Source organism: Epinephelus fuscoguttatus, linkage group LG8 (assembly GCF_011397635.1).
Source record: "Epinephelus fuscoguttatus linkage group LG8, E.fuscoguttatus.final_Chr_v1".
NCBI lineage: Eukaryota > Metazoa > Chordata > Actinopteri > Perciformes > Serranidae > Epinephelus > Epinephelus fuscoguttatus.
In genome coordinates this window covers 34,536,935-34,557,573 of record NC_064759.1, presented here as the reverse complement: position 1 = coordinate 34,557,573, position 20,639 = coordinate 34,536,935, and positions in this window count along the sequence as shown.

Genomic DNA, 20,639 nt, shown 5'->3' with positions numbered 1-20,639 from the left:
TGAAAAGCGCTAAACATCCATTTGCACCCTGAAGGCTATAACAGGTCACAGTGTCAAAATGCTCATTTAAAGATCAGGGCCTGCTATAATTTTCACACTTCCCCACATGCTGGCTAATTGACCATAATTGCCTAATTAACTGGTCAGTGATTTCATTTTAATTATTCTTTTTTTTCTCCTTCATTTTCCTCCATATTGTTAGATATGAAGACAGGGCTTGTTTGGTGTGTCATGTTCAATAAAGTGGGCAGGGATGGGACCCAATTAATATCATGAGCTCTACTCTCATACAGGGGAGGAAAACTGGAACCTAACGGGGACATTTCCTCAGGACATAATCTAATCTGATTACATCAGATTAAATTTAAGCAATTTTGCCTGCAGGGTATAAGTTTGTCTTAAGGTATGCTTGTTAAACTACGAAAGGTCTTAATCATTAGCCATCCTCTGATCCTAAATTACTCACCTGTAAATGTCCTCATGTCAGAGGGGTAGATGATCTCTGAAACAACCCCAGATGTTTCAACCAATAAAACATTCTTACAGTGGAAAGTACACTGAAATAGGGTCCATGTCATTGGTCCGACAGCCCATTGGTCCGACATCCCATTAGTCCGACGGTCCGCGGTGCTGAATGGCTCCCGGCGGGTGTATTTCTACCTTGATGGTGCGCTGCGCCCGGCTCTGGGTCAGCTGGGAAAGGCTTGAGGCGAAGCAGGCTCACAATTTATATGTTTGTCATTTTCTTTTTCATTTTAACCCACACCATGATCTTTTCCTAACCCTAACCAAGTGGTTTTTGTGCCTAAACCTAACCAGACCTTAACCACAGGACATCATGATGATTTCGGAACGGACTTTGGAACAATGGGTTTAATATGGTCGGAACAATGCGGTTGTCAGACCAATGGGCTGTCGGACCAATGGGCGGTTCCCCTGAATTATCGTAACACCCTACATAAAATAGGACCAGTTCACACAAATCACAAAAAGAAAAATGTTCCCCCACTTACCACTATCTGTGTCTCTACACTACATGTGATATATCTGGTTTTGTTTGCCAGTTTTTGGAGTATCCAGCTCTGATTTCAGCTTCCAGAGTCATCTGCCGTCTGTGGACTATCCTGAGTAATACTGCAGAGTAAAAAGATATAACATTCAATTTCCCTTTATTGTATTGGTGAAGATGCAGAAATCTTATTATGGATGTTTCAAAACCTGGATAAATATTATCAAAACTACATGGCTGGATACCACCACTGGTAACTGAGAAAAAAAAGAAGAAAAGATTTGGATTAAACTATCCTTACCTAAGTGGGCTACTGTTACTTTGCTGAAAATGTTTCTCAAAATCGAACCTCTAAAAATACTTTGGACACAATGTAATTTGCTAAATAAATAAACCCAAAGTCACATATTCAATAAAAGGACAGGTGTTACTCTATGTGCTGATAATATACAGCCATTCATTTATCCATTCATTTTCCTTATGTGGTGGCCATATGTGTGTCACAGGGATGGTTAGAGCTTATCCCATCATTCTCTGGTTTTATGTCAGCTAACACATATTTTTGGGTTGTAGTGGTTCACCCATTTCTAATGTTATCAGCTGATTAAATGGGTCTTATTAGTGCTCCTCAGTGTTAAGAGTTATGTGTAAAGATAATTTGTAGTTCTAAACATATTCAGGGTGATTTTTACTCACTTTGTGTCTCTCCCACAACGTTATTCCTTTCTCCTACAGCTTCCATTACAATGGACAATTATGTAAATTAGACGATGACGTCATTTAACGGCCACGTTAGGACGTTTAGGGGACGTTTAGGACAGCCAAAAGCTACTTTCCTTGCTGAGGAGTTGGCAACATTGCGTGCACCTCCCCAGAAATGCAACTACACATAATGACGACGCAGACCTGTCTATTTTTGTAAGCCGAAACCATTTCCCTCAGTGGAAATGAAGCTTATATATACTTTTATTTCACAGATAAGAAACAATAAGTTGTGAAGACAATAAAGCCTCTAGAAAAAGAGCATATTAACTCTTGTGTGTGATTCATCCTTCAGGGATTTATACTTACGGGTTTATCCTGGCTTCATATGAGCAGAGGAAATATATGCTTGTCGCTAGGCTAATTTATACAATGTAAAATGCCATAGTCCAGTGCTAATAACGTTAGCATGTTGTATTTGTTTGGAAAAGTATGAGACAGTTGTATTGTCGGTGAACCTTGTGAGTTGTAATGGAGCCAAAATATGAACCTTTACCTGTACCTTTACCTCACTGTACCTGCACTGCTACCTTTGTTAAATGTTGCTGTTGTCCCTGGTTTTATATGATGAGAGGAAAAGATTGCGAGCTGCTAGGCTAATTTATACAATGTAAAATGCCATAGGCTTGTGCTAATAACATTAGCATGTTGTATTTGTGGAGAAAATGTGTCCAGATAAGTGTTTGTCTGTCAGTTATGCGAGTTATAGTGAAGCTAATTTGTGTACTTGTCTTTGAAATTATCACTATTAAGCCATGTTAATGTGTGTTTTGGGTGCATTTTGAGTCAACTAAACAGCACTTCACAGAAACCCCTGTGCCAACTAGTGTTTTGGAGGTGTAACTGCAGAGTGACAAAGTCACACCACTGCACAAGTACAAATGCTCACAATGGCGTAGGCCACGTACGTATGCTATGGCGCAGAGTCTGCCACACAACCATAAATCCCTGCGTTAAAAGGGTTGGGCTGTGTTCAGAATGCCTTTACCAGTAAACTTCAATAGTACCCATTTTTCTGCATTGAGTACATTTACAATTTTGGTACACATGGCTGGTAATACTTTATAATATTTATTAAGTAATATTTTCAACAGGCGGCCTTGACTTGTAACTGAGTGTTTTTAAACTGTATTGTTACTACTTATACTACTGGAGTTAAGAACTGGATCATGATACTTCATTCACCACAGACATACACAAGGGAGAGCATACAAACTCCCCACACAGTGGACAAAAGACTAAGACTAAACATCCAGGACTTTGTTAGTGCGCATGTGAACATTATTTATGACCTAAAAACTTGCACATGCATTAACGGACATGCTGAAAGGTCTCCCTCTTAAACCCACACTGTCTCAGTCAATGATCAGTCCAGAAGTGGGAGCTTTGTATGAATGCTGTTCAACTGTATTTCCAAGCTTGAAGAGCCCTCTCATCTCTTAATCCCCCCACCTCTCTCTCTCTCTCTCTGTCTGTCACTCTAATAGCTTAATAGCTCTTCTCTTCTTTGGTAGTCTTACGAGTATTTCTGCGCTGTGGACCTTCGGATCACATTACCCAAGGCTCACCCAGACTCTTGAAATTGTAACCTTATGATCCTCCAGGCCAAACTTAATGGGACACCAGAGTCCCAACCCGCCCCAACCAGCCCAGTGGATTAGTGCTACTCGGATCTGATCACATCCAGGCCCATCACACAGGCCCTTCAGACCAACTAACTGCAAATCTGAGGTGGCATCTCTGGGCCCAAAACCTGCCTGAGTTTACCCATAGCCTTAGGTCATGAGGCCTCACTGACCAGCCTCTGTGCCCTTGGGGAAGTAAAACAGCAGCAGCAGAGGGGGAGAGAGAGGCTGACCGACCCAGAAAGACCAGCATGGTCAGACACATGATGGTCACATGATGGCCCCTCCCCGTTTTCTCTGGACAAAGATCTGTACTAAAGAACATCTGGAGGGCATCAGTGCAGGCTGTGAGACGCGTGTCTTTGGCTGAAGTCAGGCTGGTCAGCACAGGAAGGGAAATGAATGAGAGAGAGACAGAAAGAGAGATCAAGTCCTCAGTTGTGTTCCAGTTAAGAGGATCTCAAGTGCAACTTTTTCTTCACATCTGGAAACCTCTAAATTGATGAACATACACTACTGTTCGGTTAAGCAGTCAGTTGACCTTTGCTAAGCTCTGTCCTCCTTCGTTACTGCTGCAACACCTGCCAACTCTAGCACGCCAGGGATGGGAAGTGGTAATATTCTATTGATACCAATGCTATTATATGAGTCAGCTAACTGGTTTGATTCCTTATGGATTTTCCTTAATGATTCCTGATTAGTTTTCTGTCCTAAAAAAAAGTAAGCTTACACAGGTTTTTAGCATCAACACAACTGTTTTATTATCTCACAGTCTTAGCATAGAGTAGATGAAACAAAAGCATATCTGCATAGCATTCATTTTCATTTTTAGTCAAAGAAATAATTTGCTAAGCCTGCTTACATGCCACTAATGTTGTAACATTAGGGTCAGTAATGTGCTGCTTGGTTGGGAAGCAGTGGCACTCGTGCATAGAGTGTTATGCACACAGCATTACCGGTGTTTCCACCATTATTCAAAAATATCATATTGCAGAAAATACAAGTCATGGAATTAAATAATAATATTTACTCTTCTTACTGTTGCAAATTTGTGTCTGCATACTTGTACTTTTTTGTGTATTTTTAAAAACCGGTAATTTTACTTTTACTTAAGTAGTGTCATATTTATCTACTTTTCAAGTTGCGTCCATTACAGAGTAAAAAAGCCACAAATCAGTTGTGATAAACTGTGTGAAAATGGAACAAAAGAAGGGAGATAAATCAGCAGCTGCAGCAGATATGAAGCTGCAGGTGTGTCTGCAGCCGCAGGAGGGCAGATCGTGATAGAGGTGACAGTCTGCACTCAGCTGACACTGTAAAGGCCCTGACACACCAAGCCGATGGTGGGCCGTCGACTAAAGTCGGCCTGTTGGTGAGTGTCTGTCGGCCTAGTTTTTGCAGTGTGTCCCGCACTGTCGGCACTTTGGCATCGGCGGCTTTTCGGCTGATTGAGCATGTTGAATCGGCGGCGGAGCTTGTCGGTGAGAGAGATCACTCTGATTGGCTGTTCAGGTTTTATTTCCTCGCCCCTGTAGCGAGTGAATCTGCCTGTAGTGAAACCGGGGCTAACTGGTGCTTCCTCCTCAGGCTCCACTTCACTCAGCTGCCCGGCAGATTCTTTGCTTCTTCCCTCTTTAACCTGAATAACAAACTGGAGCTAGCTGGGAGCGGCTAGTGGAGCATTAGCCGCAGCATGACCGGAGGGAAGCACAGCCAGTTAGCCTCCGCTAGCTTCCCAGCTAGCCCTGGCTCTCTGTTAGAATCCAAATGGAGAGCTGGGGCTAGCTGGGCGCAGCTGGTGGAGCGTTAGCCGCAGCATGACTGGAGGTAAGCACAGCCAGTTAGCCTCTGCTAGTCTCTGAGCTAGCCCCGGGTCTCCGTTTGGATCCAACCGGAGCACCAAGCCCTGGTTTGTTATTCAGGTTAAAGTGGGAAGAAGCAGCGGGTTTATTGGGCGGCTGAGTGAAGTGGAGCCTGCGAAGGAAATACAGGGACCGTCTGGATGTAATAGTCCATGGAGGTGCTGCGGTACTCGGCTGCACAGATGGGAAACCCCTCGGCTGTCAGGATGTACCACTCTCTCACTCTGCTCTCTCTCACGCAGGTGCAGAACGTACGTTCCACTTGGCCGTCAGATGTAGTCCGTGTAGTGTGTTCAAATGGTTCAAAAGCAACTGACACAGGGCGACGTGAGGCGACGTAGACGACAGTTGGAACAGTTGGCTTTCGTCGCCGCTAGTTCTCTGATGTCGGTTTGGTGTGTCCGCACCTTAAGAGATACATGTTGTGAATGCTTCCGTTCACTGACCAGGGAGTGGGAAGGGTGCAGAAGAGTGGTCACACCAGGGTTGTGGCTGGTATTTAGTGAACAGTATAAATGGTCTCAACAATGCAATCGACTTCTTGTTGCAAGTTTCGACCAGTGTAGACACGTGACTTTGATGTCATTAGCTATGTTTCCATCCAAAAGTTATTTGAATCATTGGGAAATGCGCATTAAAAGAAATACGAATCCTGTGTGTTTCCATTAAATGTACAGACTTTAGTGAAAACTACTAGTTTTCCACAGAACCAGAAACAAAACAAGTCTCGCATTCTTCTTCTTCTACATTTTCTGGTGGTTGGCAACCAGTTTGTAAATGCATTACTGCCTTCCTGACCCGGAGTGTGGATATCACCATGGAGAGAGGTGCGCTACGTCAGACTTAATTCGAACATACCCGTTTTGCGAATCAACATTTTTTCCAATCAACCAAAACCCGGCTAAAGCAAGCGTATTAGTTTGTGCAAATCAGGGGATTTTAATTCGAATTTTGGCGTTTCCATCATAATTTTCCGATGCAATACTTCTAGATGCACATCTAAACAGGCTGATGGAAAGATGGCTATTGTTTTGCAATACGCAAATGTCAGAAAAACATGCACACAAAATGCTATCTCACATGACAAGTTTGGTCGGAGATGCTGGAATATGAACTTCCCCAAATCAGGACAGAACCCTCAGTATTACATTGTTGATGTCCCGATCCTGAAGGGGTCTTTTTCTAATGTAACTAACCCCAAAGAATAATGTAGTCGGCTGATGATAGGTTGCTCAGCTTTGAAAATAACACTACACTACTACTACTGTAGGTAGCAAGCTGCTTTGTAGCTGTTTTTATATTGTTTTCTTGCCAAGGTCTCTTTTGAAAAAGAGATTTTTAATCTTAAGTCTTGTTACATAAAAGAACATTTGAAATAAAAAGAAAAGAGAAGAAGTATCCCCATTAAAGGGATATTTAAAAGATTTAGTTTTGAGACAGATTTTAAAAAAGGCCAAATTATGTATTACATGCAGCAGAGGCCGAGATCCTTTTAGTATGGGTCAAGACCCCTCCAAAAAATTGGATCCTACAATTACCATAATGCAACTTGAGAGCATCTCTTTATTGGACAGTAACACAGACTTTCTTTTAGAAATATAGTATCAAAGCTCAAGCTGTGATAACCTTGATGACATCAACAGTTATTTTTAGAAAGACTTTTAGGAGCCAAAGAAGACATTTAACAAGTGGTTCCACACACGAACAGTGACTGTACCAAGCATTGAAAGCACAAAACTGTGTGATTTATGTGGTCAAACTTATTCTTTACAATACAGTAAATATATCTGTATATGTGGCATTCAGATTATTCATTATCATTATGGCAAGCTAAATCTAGACTAGACATATATGGAACTCTAAACCTGTTTATTTTCACCTTTGCTTCACCAGTGTTTTATCTGTCATCTAGTTCACTGACCTTCAAGACAACCTGTCCATGAAGCCCGCAGCTGAGCAACAGCATCCACGAGACACAACCGTATGACAATAACCAGCCTATGGCTTTTATGAAATACAGGCTCAGTGCACAAACAAGGACAAATCCGAACAAGCACAGCAGCCACTTGATGAGAGAGGCAAAACGATGTATTAACAGAGTGTGGAGACAGAGAGGGAGAGATAGAGAGAGAGATATGGCTGAGGCTCTTTATTGCGCATGAGAGGAAACAGAGGCAAATATCTGAGCCTAATCGCAAAACCCACTTAAAGAACAGTGTCAAAAGAATTAGGTCCATAACGTCAGAGCTCAGCATAATGGAGGCAAACAAGTTGACAGGGAACTAGTGAATTTGTGGTGGGCATGCAGCGGCTGAGATATGCGGCAAAACTTGTATGTTGACTAGTCTTTTATCTGATTAGATTACTGTTACTTAGACCACATGCAGCCAAGCGCGAGTAATGCAAAGTTCCTTTTTTTTTTTTTTTTTTTTTTTAGAATTGCTCCCTCTCTCTCGTTTCATTTAAGATCCTGGTGGGTGGAGGTGATGGATGGATGTAGACTCACTGACCTATATGAAGGACATTTCCACACTCGTGTATGTCATTTTAAAGGACGCGCAGGCCTCATTTGGAACATACAGGACAATTATATCTCTGATTTCAGTGCCTAGAGGCTCAAATGAGGGGCGCATTGGTACCAATCATGATGAGGGTTAAATGCATTAGTGAGCCGATGCATAACATTTTAAAAGCTAGCAAATCAATGCTGTGCGTCATCGAATTCTGTATTTCATGTCGGCTACTATGTCTAATCACAAGTGTGCAGTTATCCCAAGTTAGTGGGGTCAATATTTTTTCATTTTAGTGCATCCATACAACATGAACATATTATTGATAAGAGCACCTGCAGTTAGAGAACCAGTCCAAAAAAAAAAGAAAAAAAAAGCAGACTGCATATTTAAGGTTACACTCGATATTTTTGCGGCCGCAACCTTTCATTTGGAACACACTCCCACCTTTTCAACAGATAAAGCTTTTTTTGAAAGCCTATTCATCAGCTTTTTCATTGTGAGAAAAAATGGTGATGCTAGCCTGTGTTTTCAATTAGGTTGCTCGCTGTTTACAGGTATTGTGCTCATGGCTGTTGGGCCAGCGTAGCCTGGCCTCCAGGCCATTGTGCCTGCCAACAATAGATAATGAGCCATCCACCCATATGCAGCTGGCATAAGATGGATACACTTACAGAGAGTATGATTTTACCAAGACATGGAAACAAACACTTACTCAGTGTTGTCCTCAGTTGTCATTAATTGATCCATTTTGCTTGCATTTTTACCTGAACCACTGAGTGTTTGCAGGGAGATTTGGGTTTGGAGTGGAGGAAAGCACAGGGAGCATTCAACACAAGGTCAAGAGCCTGATTTGGTGCTCTTTACAGGCCTGTGAGACATTGAATGACCAGCACAACAGACTATTTTAAACAGCTATTGAGGTATAAAAGTGGTTATCTCCAGCTTTATACTTGCAGATTATATTGTAGAATTTATTGTAGCTAGTTTAACGTTGTATTACAAAAATCATAGCAATCCTGTGTGGTCCACCAGAGAGTTTGTCTGGTTGATTTAGTCTGTTTTCTTTAAGCTCTGATCTATACTCAAGAGAAGTCTAAATTTTAAGTTAACTTTTTTTTTTTTTTTTTTTACCTTTTTGGCCACTTGGGGGCAACAGAAACAAGTTGTAAACTGAATGCTGACGTATCATCACCTTTGTTAAGTTGATCTGGTGAACATGTTAGCGAACAATTGCTGATATATAGATCCTGCAGACATTAGCATTTATCAAGTCATACTGCATCATTTACTCTTCTTTTTTCCACTAACTTCTGAGGGAAATCTCTGGAAGTTAAATGCTTCACTATGTTCACCAGCTAGTTGCATACTTTAAGTCTCTACCGTTTGTTGCGGGCCTGTGAATCTGAAAACAACACAGATAGGAATGAAACATAATAGTCAAGTTATGGGCCATAAAATCAATACAATTAGCTGAAAGATGCTAAAGCGCTCAGTAGAGCTGAGGGGAACTGTAGAGGGTGATAATTACATGGGTTTGTCAATACTAGCAAGCCCCTTCACATTATACATAGTTATTCAATCCATTGTAAATATAATGATTTTGATTCTAGCAGCTTTAAAAGAATTTAGTTTTTCCTTGTCTCTGACTGTATCCTCTGTGGCTCTGGAAGAAGCTTCCGAAATGAAAAAAAAACAAACAAACAAAAAAACCCCACACCATCAGGGTTTGTTATTTTGACTATTTGACTATTTTGGTGAAAATGGAACACAGCAATGGAGATAATTTGCAGCGGTGTGCATAGCTGTTGTGTAGAAAATTTGCATGTGGATTTTAGGTATTCCCACACCGCATTTATGCATTGCACTGGTTTCAACAAGAGTAACGTGCCTCAAATCCCCAGCCTTCAACATAATTTGAAATGAACACCCTCACAGTATTCATTTTATGCAACCTTTGTACCACATTGTCAGAACAGTGTGTGATGTTAGCATGGTACAGGGCACTGTGACTCACTGATCAAAAAGAAACAAATACAGGTTCTTTAATTTATTTGTCAGGTGGACAAACTCAGGTGGACCCTTGAGCAGTTAAGGAGATAACAGAGCAGGCGGATTTACATGCCGCAACTAATGCAAAAAAAGGGGCCACCTTGCTCATCGTGGCCACATCAAAGGGAACCTGGTTAGTAATGGGCAAGGAGAGCACTGAAGGCTGCATTACCATCACATACACCTCCCTTCATGTCCTCATTTATTATCAGCAACACACGCGCACACACACACACACACACACACATACACTGAACATACGTATGGCAGGATGGACACACACCATAACCACATACACACAGCAACCAGAAGCTGTTGTTGCCTCCCACAATTAATTAGGCAACTTATTGAGCTCAAGATGCAATATGCATGTTAACTTAATGGGTTATATCTGGTTTGCTTTGATGTTTGCAAAACTTGGCAGTAAATCACTGGCAGCAAACAATGACAGAATTAATGAAGATCCAGAAAACAATAACAGTGGCTATTGTCACAAATACATGCATGTTAATATCCTGAAATACATGCATGTTGAATGTGATTTCAGACAATGGTGTGTCTCAGAGTGTATTCAGGCTTATTACCAGTGCTCTCTTACTGGTCTTGAGTGTATCAAGTGTGATGGTGGGCTTACCTTTTTTGTCAGTCAGTCAACTCAGTTTATTTTGGACTGTTGTAAAATATAAACCCTAAGAACATCCGTTTATCACATAGCCATCACATAAGAGACATGCATGCAAATTAGGTAAAAGAAAGGCATTAATTGCAGGCCTATTATCCATTACATTGTCCAAAATATTTCTTATTTTTTCCTGGATACAGTTAAGGCTGATGAACATATGATTAGCACTGTAAAACTTTTACACATAAAATAATAAAGAAAATGTTGCATGATAAAGTAAACACTGTACTTATCTTTCAGCCACAGAAACATCACAGGAAAATCCAAATGGGGTCCAGATTATCTCCAAAATATCAAAACATGTGGACAAAATCTAAAGCTTTTAAAATTGTTATATGTGTACATATGACATGCCAATATATGCAATCTTAAATACACAGTGTAGGAAATTATATTGTGCAGTGCAAATGTTCTAATCCAAGGTCATTAAAATACGTCTTTGGACTGACTTGTTTGCATGCTGGAGCAGAAGTGAGGGATTTAGGTCACATGCAAATGTCTTGCTTGTAATATTTTCAGCATGTGTTGATCCATCTGGAGCTTGCAGCAGAATAATAAGCACAAGCCTGGCTAGCATGTGCCCACATTCAAAAGGCGGCAAAGACATGCTCAACAGCTAAGGGCAACGTGCTCTGTAGCTTAACTAAACTAGGCTAAAACATGTTAAATTTCCTCACTTTTGAATCATGTTTTACATGAACAGTATCTTTGTCCTAAAACAAAATACCTGGACCTGTTACGTGTTGAATTTCGCCTGAAGTAAAGGTTTCAGCTCAGCAAACCTTACATACACTTGTTCACAAATGCCACAAAGTGGCCTATTTTAGTTCAACATTGTTTTTTCAGTGATGAGCGCTGCAGGGAATGATGTCTGTGCACCCTGTGTTGCAACCAAAATTAATTAAACATGACTTTGGGTCGTGATCACACATGTCACGTTAGATTTCAGTGCAAGAATCCCCACGCTGAGTGCAAGGCTTCATCTAATTATGGAAAAGTTGTCAAGGCGTTGGCGCTCCTGCTTGGTATCTGCGCGTGGTACCCGCCCGAGAAACAACAGGCTGTCTGAAACCTGCGCCCACCACTGCCTCTCAGGCTAAAACCTGTGCAACGTGCAGGCATCACAAACTGTCTGCGAAATGGAGGCGTCTCTCTAAATTACTCACAGAATCATTCATGGGAACAGAAGAACGGTATGACGCTGCTGAACAGAGGTGGTTTCTTGATAATTGTCCTCATTCAGTCCACCACCAGCTAAGCAGGACACTGAATTTGCTGAGAAAATAAAGGTCATTTGGTTTAGCAACTTGTATTGTCTCACACCACAAATAATACCAAGTACCAAGACCTACTCTGGGCTATCATAAACACAGCAGAGTAGGATCTGGATCTCTGAAAAAAAATATGTTGCATTAAATAAAGAATAACGTAATTAAAGCAAAAATAAAATAAATGGTATTTACGATGGCAGTGTTAATCGATCCTGCCTTTTGCTTACGGACTGGTCTGCACTGAGAGGTCAGAGGTCCGGGTTGACGCTCATAATATTCTGTTCAGGGACACATCAGAGCAGTGAAACAGTGTCCACACCTTGAATAAGCATTTTAGTGAAACTAAGAGACAAAGGGGCTCTGCGCTAAATTAAGAGTGTGTGAGCTGTCTGGACATGGTTCTCAACACGGAGGTGGCTGAGCCAGTGTCTAGCAGCTAACAATGCTAACTCCATAAACAGCACTACCCAATAGCAACAAGGCTGACAGAGCTAATGGTGCTAACCACGGGGGAATCAGAAGGTGAGCACTACGCTTTTGCCTCAACGGCATCCTGATATCAGCAGTAACTGATATTACGGCACTGCAAAGCTGATGAGCTTGACAGTAGGATACAAACATGCATGCATGGCTGGTCCAGCTTGCCACAGCAAAAAACGGACAATCTTGGATTACAACTCATGGAGATATTGTGACTTAATTCTCGCTCAGGACCCAATGGTGTAAATTAATTACAACAGGCCACAGTGAGTGTACACTATTATGACGGGCCCTAGTGTGCGCTGTTGTGCACATATCATCTCGTCACATGATCAGAGACTCAACACTGGACAACATCAACATATATATTACCTAGCAGTCACCACTGCATCTGTATATGACGCAAAATACCAAAGAAAATGAGAAATTATTCATTTAATTGAATCACTTTATAGTTTATTAATAGTTTATGTAGAATATGCATATAATTTTGTTATAGATGCTACTGACTATTTAACAAAAAAATGACACAGAAAGGTTTGCCTTTTTCAAGGGCATATGCAGTAAATGGCCCCTTTTTGAATTTATTAACAGCTCTTCTTTGAACATAGGCATATTTCAGCGGTTGCAATCACTCAAGAGGGCCCATTCTCCACCCAGCACATTGTTGGATGGCCCGCTCTCTCTATGGGCCCTCCCACCTCACAGGTCCCAGTACAACCACACTGGCGGCACTGTCTATTTATGCCCCTGTCAGGAACTCATTACTCCACTATATCTTTACATAGCAAATAGTGGTTTACTATTATATTAAAGCACTGAATGTCACGTACAGAATCTTTAAGCCTGTAAATGTAAATAAATAAATAGTTATCAACTACCAACAACATCAATTGCAACCACGGTCTACTCTGGTAGTAAAGTGCATGTTAAGTAAAATACATACTGTTCCCTGAAAGGTGGTTTGATTATATGACATTATTGGATATTTGTTTATTGATGACTTGTCACTTACAAACACAGGTTTAAAATGCAGGTAAAGAGTAAAAAAAAAAAAAAGAAACTTAATTAGATTTAAAAATAGTCCATGACATCTACTAAATATAAAACATTTTTACTGAATTACTTAATCAATTAACCAGTCTTACTTTTTTTTTTACTTTTTTCAAACGGGATCACAGTAAATCATATCTTAATCAGAAGCTATATTGTTTACACTACTATTACAGCAGATGCGCTAAGACTTAGTGTGGCTGCAAAGAAATCCTACACAGGGTTACTGTATACAACTGCTTGTCTCCTGAGAGCAGACATCAACACTTGTACATTGGTACAAGGCCTCTGGGATTATAAGCAGTTTCCATACAGTACCAGCAAGACACAGAGGCATAATAGGATTTCAATCATTTCTGTTCATCCAGTTGCCCTGCTTTTCTGACATAATAGCTGCAATGAAACTGTGGCGCTTTTTTTGACAAAGTTGTGCTTGGTATCTATTGAGCGGACCAAAGCAAAGTTAAAATGAATGAAACATTCATGAAAAGTGGAGGCAAGGTATACTAGTTTACGCTTTCACAGAGCCTCTGTGCAGTTATCCTTTCACTCCAGCATACAGCCGACAGTCATGAATAGGTTCATTTCAAAAGGGCATAGAGAAGTTGCATGTTGGTAGTATTCTACTCATATTTACTGGTTCTATTGTACTCTGCAATCAATATGTTTCAACTCTTCATGCAGCCACCTTCAGCACAGACACACATTGCTCTCTGTGAGTGAGAACAAAGAGTGGCGTATTGGGATGTATAACATCCTTGAAGTGTAAACTGTTGTCCAGCAGACTGCAGCGCTGCTGTACAAATTGAGGAATGGATGTTGACTGCTGGAAAAAAAGTGTTAAAGCACTTCACTACACTTTATTTTTATATTTGATATTTGGATTACACTACACTACACTTTATTTATTTATTTATTTACAGTTCTACAAACAGATACTTGAAGGTATTTTAAGCGATTATTAAAAATCATTTATTGTTTATTTATGTCTATTTTTTTTTTACTGCATTTTATAGTTAAAAAAAACTCTTGTCTTTTTGGGTTAGATATAATTCAAAGATAAATCACATTAAAAAAGTAGTCGTGCGTTAAAGGAGCTGCATATAAGATTTAGGGGGGATTTAGTGGCATCTAATGGTGAGGAATGCAGACTGCAAGAAGGAAAACTTCTGATTAGAATTCCTCTCTAAGTCATTGTTCAGGAAGTTTTTACCAGGTGTTGAATTATCGACAGAGGTCTCCCTACAAACAGACCTGGTGGCAAGGATCGGTAAAGTCACTTGATAAAGCTGTTTCATGTTCCAAATCAGTGTTTCTTCAGTGCTGTCAGGCATGTCGGACATGGGCCCGCTGACAAGCACCTGCTTATCTGTACTCAACTTTTCTCCCATAACAAGAAGTTCAGGAGGTTTTCACCAGGGGCTGAATTATCTGCAGAGGTCTCCTCTTCTCCAAAGTAAATGAACCAGGTGATTAAAATTGAGAAAAACACTGTATAAAGCAGTTTTGCAGCCGTGGAGGGACTGCTAACTACAGTGGCTGACGTGAAGATACGAAAATGTGAATGGTCCTATCTAGAGCCAGTATTTGGTTTGTACATTCTGGGCAACTGTAAAAAACATGGCGGTGCAACATGGCTATCACTGTAGATAGGGACCCACTCCCTATGTATGCATAAACGGCTCATATTAAGGTAATAAAGAAACACAATTCTTATTTTCAGGTGACTATTTATCATTCATTTATTATATATTTTTTTATGTCATTAACTATTATATTGTATTCAATATTCACCAATATATCCCCCTAAATCCTACACACTGGACCTTTAGGTCCTTAGTTGTGTTCATATACCATCATTTAGATTTGGAACTTATATTTAAGAAGTACATATAACAAAGCTGTTGAAATGTTACACTCCAGTTCTCCAGACAACTGCAATTGATCCAAATGTTGCTCCGTTGATTTAAGGTGTCTTGGTTTTGTAAAAATTCAAAAGTTCCAAATGTTATTAAAATGCTCAGAGTTATCCTCCGCTTAATCAGCTCTTTGTTCCTAACCATCAGTCTGCATCTCTCTGTGAGACGACAGCATATATTCATCAGAAATAGCAATTTTAGTTGTGAACAGACCAGCTGTAAGTAATGCTACCATAATGTAATTTATTCCATTTAGCCTATTATAGACAGTTCTAATATCCACATAGGCTTTTGTCCAATTTGCCCATCATCATCGTATCAGGCCATGATGCTCATGCACCGGCCAAGTCATACAAAGACCAAGAACAATACAGGAGTATGAACTATTATATCTATATGAAGATGTAGCTGGTGAAATTTGCTATAATTAAAGCAGCGATTAATAGTGTGCTTGATGATTGCATTTGCAGCTGTCATTATCTTCTTGTGTCATTATATCAATTCAAAAGCAGCACAGGTTGCAGTCGACTTATAGAATGAAAGAAGAAAAGATGCCGGCAAGGAAAGATGATAATAGACAAATGTGTGCATTCAGATAATTATTTTTTACAAATGTGTACTATAGTGCTTTTAGGTAAGGCCTTTTGCGCATCCCTGCTCAAACAATGTCAGAGCGCCCTCTGCTGGTCTTTTATAGGAGGTTGCTCTCATTCACAGACCTGCATACTTCAGCCACAACTGAAGATTATCAGGGGAGTAAAAATTATGGTCTAAATATCTGCAATATTTCTTCAAGGTGAAGTAGCAAATTTAACAAAGTAAAATAAATCATAAATTGTCAAAGTAGACTCACAAAATAATGGGTGCTGAGAGGAAGTTAAGCAATGCTGGCCGAATCATGAACAAGAATGCAGGCAGGACATGCTGAGTGTGCGGTAGTGGTCATGCAGATGTGGAATGGCTTTTTTGGGCTTAATGACAGACAGGCGACAGGGAGGATGGGTAGACAGGCGATATTCCCTCAGGGGCTATACTGATTGGCACTGATCACAAGGTCTCAGCAAGGTGCCATTTCATGTGAGACTGTAAACAAGGTCAAAGTGATGTCGGGTTACAGCTGCCAGTCACCCGGCCCGTCTGTGACCAGCAAGGTGCCACAGAGGGCTGCAGGGTGAGGAGAGGCAGAGAGAGAGGGGATAAGATAGTGATATATGCTACAGCACATTTACTGAAAGTCAGCTTTAGCAAAGGAGCATACATACTGATTCCCAACCACAGGTACTTGTACCGTAGAGGGTGGTTCTGCAAGTTGCCAACGAGAAAACATCTTACTACTTCTTTTTAAAAGTAGCTTTAGTTAACCAGTTCTATGCTCTCAGAGTAGACTTCCCCAACACTGTCCCTACAAAACCAAGGGAAAGTTGTTTATGTGTTGGAGTACTGACGTACAATTTATGGCCTAGACGGCTGATGGTGTTGACATTGAGACATATTGATCTTCATGATAGAGTGGTGGTTGCCCGAGGCTGAATTAAAAGGGAGGGTGAAGCAAGGAGGAAAACAAATGTTTGTCTGTCCAAATTATGCCGGGGGCGAGACGCTCAACTCTGACTGCTGACTGGTCTGGTTGCATCTCTATTGATTTCAGACTGGGATGGGCAGCGGGCCAGCCAAGGCCTCTGGTACTGACTGTCTGGCCGGTGATTGATTAATTAATGCAAAATCATCCTCAGTTTAAATCAGACAGTGGACAGACACAAAAGCCATTGTTGGATCATAAACCAGTTTGAATCACCTGCTGCTTTTATTGTGGTTTGCATCATGTACACATCCATTATTTTATGTGTGGATGGTGTTTTTTGTGAGTTACCATAATGCATGCATTTTTTTGCTTTTATAATTGCATGAAAATAAAAATAATGGAGATTGCAGTTGAATTATGGCACACATACTGATGAAGCATCAACTGAGTTAGTTTAGTGTAGTTTATGAGGGTCCCCATAAGCCCACATCCTGAAGTTAGCTGGTCTCCCTGGTGTCTGAGACATTAATCACAGTTTTGCAAAGAATTATGTACATTACATACATTCAAATACGACATTACTTACCAAAAAAAGTTTCCACTGATGAAAAAAATCATCTTGAGAAAACCCACATTTGAACACGAGTTGATAATGAAGCTACAGTATATTAAGATAGCCGCTCACTGTAATGCAATGACAAAAGTTGGCCTCTTGAGAGAGCCAGAGAACCATCAAATGCATTTCAAAACCACATTATCATGTTGATTACTCACTAAAAAACTGTCCATACATTCTGTCTTGCACTGATTATAAAGCTTACAGAAAAATATCAAGCTTTGTGTCTTTGAACTTTTGTTCACAGCATTTCTGTGAGAAACTCCATGAAGGTTACTTGAATTTAAAGACCTAGGCAAGTCTAATACTAATTCTTGTCATTCATCAGTACAAATGCAGTTATCCGACCTGGAAAACATTAATCAAAAACACTTTTATCAGGGACTGTTTGTTATTTATGAGAAGAGAGGGGGTGGTGCAAATAATAATGGCTTAGGGGACAGGCATACAACTTTAAATGGCTGTATTTTGCATTATACAGCCATTTACTGCCTATTTTAAAAGATTTTTTTAAAAAAAACAGGCATTTGCACCATTTTGCATCAGAAACTGTAAAACTGCTCCATCAGTTTAAATCGTAACCACTTCTAAGCTTGAAATAGTGATATTTCATCAGAGTCACTTAATTCTACATGTCACATTTAACATTTTGGCCAAAATAATCTGTTAACACTAATTTACCAGCATGCACGACAAGTGAAAAGTGAGTGAAAAACCAAGGCTTTTTCAGATGCAGGATTTTGTCTTCAGCTTTAACTTTAAAACATCAAAGGTTAAGTTTTTAACATCTGGCAACTAATTTATGGTGAAGGGAGGGTCATGCCTTTCCTTTGACAATCAATACCTATAGAACTTTATAGAGGTTTATGTCCATACCATATGTTATGATGTATACCACTGTCTTCTTCAAAGACAGTATTGCCACATTTGCCACATTTTTCTGTAACTTCATCTTCTAACCGCTTCATCTTCTTGAGGGTCGCGGGGGGGCTGGAGCCTATCCCAGCTACATTGGGCGAGAGGCAGGGTACACCCTGGACAGGGTGTACCCTGCCAGACTATCGCAGGGCTGACACATAGAGACAAACAACCATTCACGCTCACATTCACACCTACGGACAATTTAGAGTTATCAATTAACCTAGTCCCCAATCTCCATGTCTTTGGACTGTGGGAGGAAGCCGGAGTACCCGGAGAGAACCCACGCTGACACGGGGAGAACATGCAAACTCCACACAGAAGGGCTCCCACGCCCGGGATCGAACCGGCAACCCTCTTGCTGTGAGGCGAGAATGCTAACCACCACACCACCGTGCCGCCCTTTTTTCTGTAACTAATTTTTTAAATTTTAATTACTATTGACTGTTATTCCAAATGTCTTTGTGTAGAGTTTCAATAGATAACAATTGTTGACTTTGTGGATCTGTGTGATTCCAGACTGCGTGAAGTCATTTCTCAATGCAAAATGCATTTTGTTTGTCTTGCAGTGTGATATCCAGACTAAAGGAAGGTAGGGGGCTGAATCCCAATCAGCACAAACCCTCTGAGTCTCTTGCGGTCAGCTTGCTCGCTCTATCTCATAACTTTCAAGCGTTTTACACTCAAACATTGCTGCTTTGATTCCCTCAAAGACCTGGAGCTAAAGGACCTCCTAAAACCGTATAGATCCTAGGGTGTCTTGCATGGAAAATTGACTCCTGTTCCCACATGCTGCCGACATGGAAATCCTGCTGGAACATTTACGGGTTAAGGTGCATGTGGGGTTTTGGGGCTTTTGACTGAACTTCACCACTGACGTTACCTCCATCAGGGGGACTGTGGGCAAGGAAAATGAGAAATGACACTATGCCTTCTGCTGTGACAATTGACCTATGGCTAAGCCCCGCCCTCAAATGCGATGAGCCAATCACAGTACGTATAGCCATTCCCATACACTCTGACATTGTCTGCCTGGATGTCAATTGAAATGCATTACAGAAAATCTGCGTTCAGTTTTATGAGCTTGGATGTCTACATCTGTTCTAAGGTAAGTCAACATCGTGTTTGAGGTGACATATTGTAACTTTACTGGAAAGAAATATAAAGTTATCTTTAACATCTCTAGCTAACGTTAGCTAAAGTTAGCCTGACGTTAGCCTAACTAACGTTAGCTCCTAGCTACGTTGTTCATCATGTCACCTTGTTTGCTGGGAGTTCATTAGCCTATTTTGTTCTAGTTTTTGTACTTTGGTGATCGTACATCATTGTTAGCTGTTGTCCAAAGGGCTCTAGTTAAACTAACGTTAACTTCTGGAGCTTAGCTTCATTAACTTATCTGTAATTGCAGAGATAGGCAAACGTTATGCTGAATGATTCAATATAAAGGGAACTGCCCATTGGTTCGACATCCCATTGTTCCGAACATATCAAACTCATTGTTCCTAAGTCCGTTCCGAAATCATCATGATGCCCTGTGGTTAAGGTCTGGTTAGGTTTAGGCACAAAAACCACTTGGTTAGGGTCAGGAAAAGATCATGGTGTGGGTTAAAATGAAAAAGAAAGTGACAAACACATAAGCTGTGAGCCTGCTCTGCCTCAAGCCGGTCGCAGTGGAACTAGATAAGGACTAGCTCATAAACAGCCTGTTTTTAATTAGGCCTATTTTTTTGTGTGCAGAGTAATAATTTCTCTATCATTTCATGTTCCAGAACCAGCTTTACATCTTGGATCATAATACTGCTGTTTTAAATGTGAGTATCTGGGTTTACTTTTCATTTTTTGACAAACTGCTATTTTATAGTAATTCTTAATATCTTTTTAAAATCTTGTACAATTGCACTTAAATTTTTACACTTATCTGCGTGTTTACAGTTGACCTAAAGAGTATAATAAGTCTTGGGGAACCCGGGTTAAGCATGGGTTTGGTTTAAACAGAGCTTTAGAATAGACCCGCATTGACTGTGGAGGGGCGTACCTGAAGCGCCACCATCTTGGTACAGGGCTAGCAGAGATATAAAGCAGTTAGTTTGTGCCCTTTCTTTCATATAGTTCTCTCATAGTTTCCACCATGGTTTACCGTGCAGCGTGAGGATGTGCCAGTTGCTCAGAGAGAGGCATACGCATACGGTTTCCCCACTGACAGAGGAGGGAAAAAAATGGTTGACTCAAGTCAGCAGGAACAATCTTAATGTGACTAAAAATTACAACAACAAAATATGTGAGGTAAGCATATTCAAAACACTGATATTTGCACTTTTTCCAAAACAAAGACCACATCACTGGGAAGCTAAGAGTGAT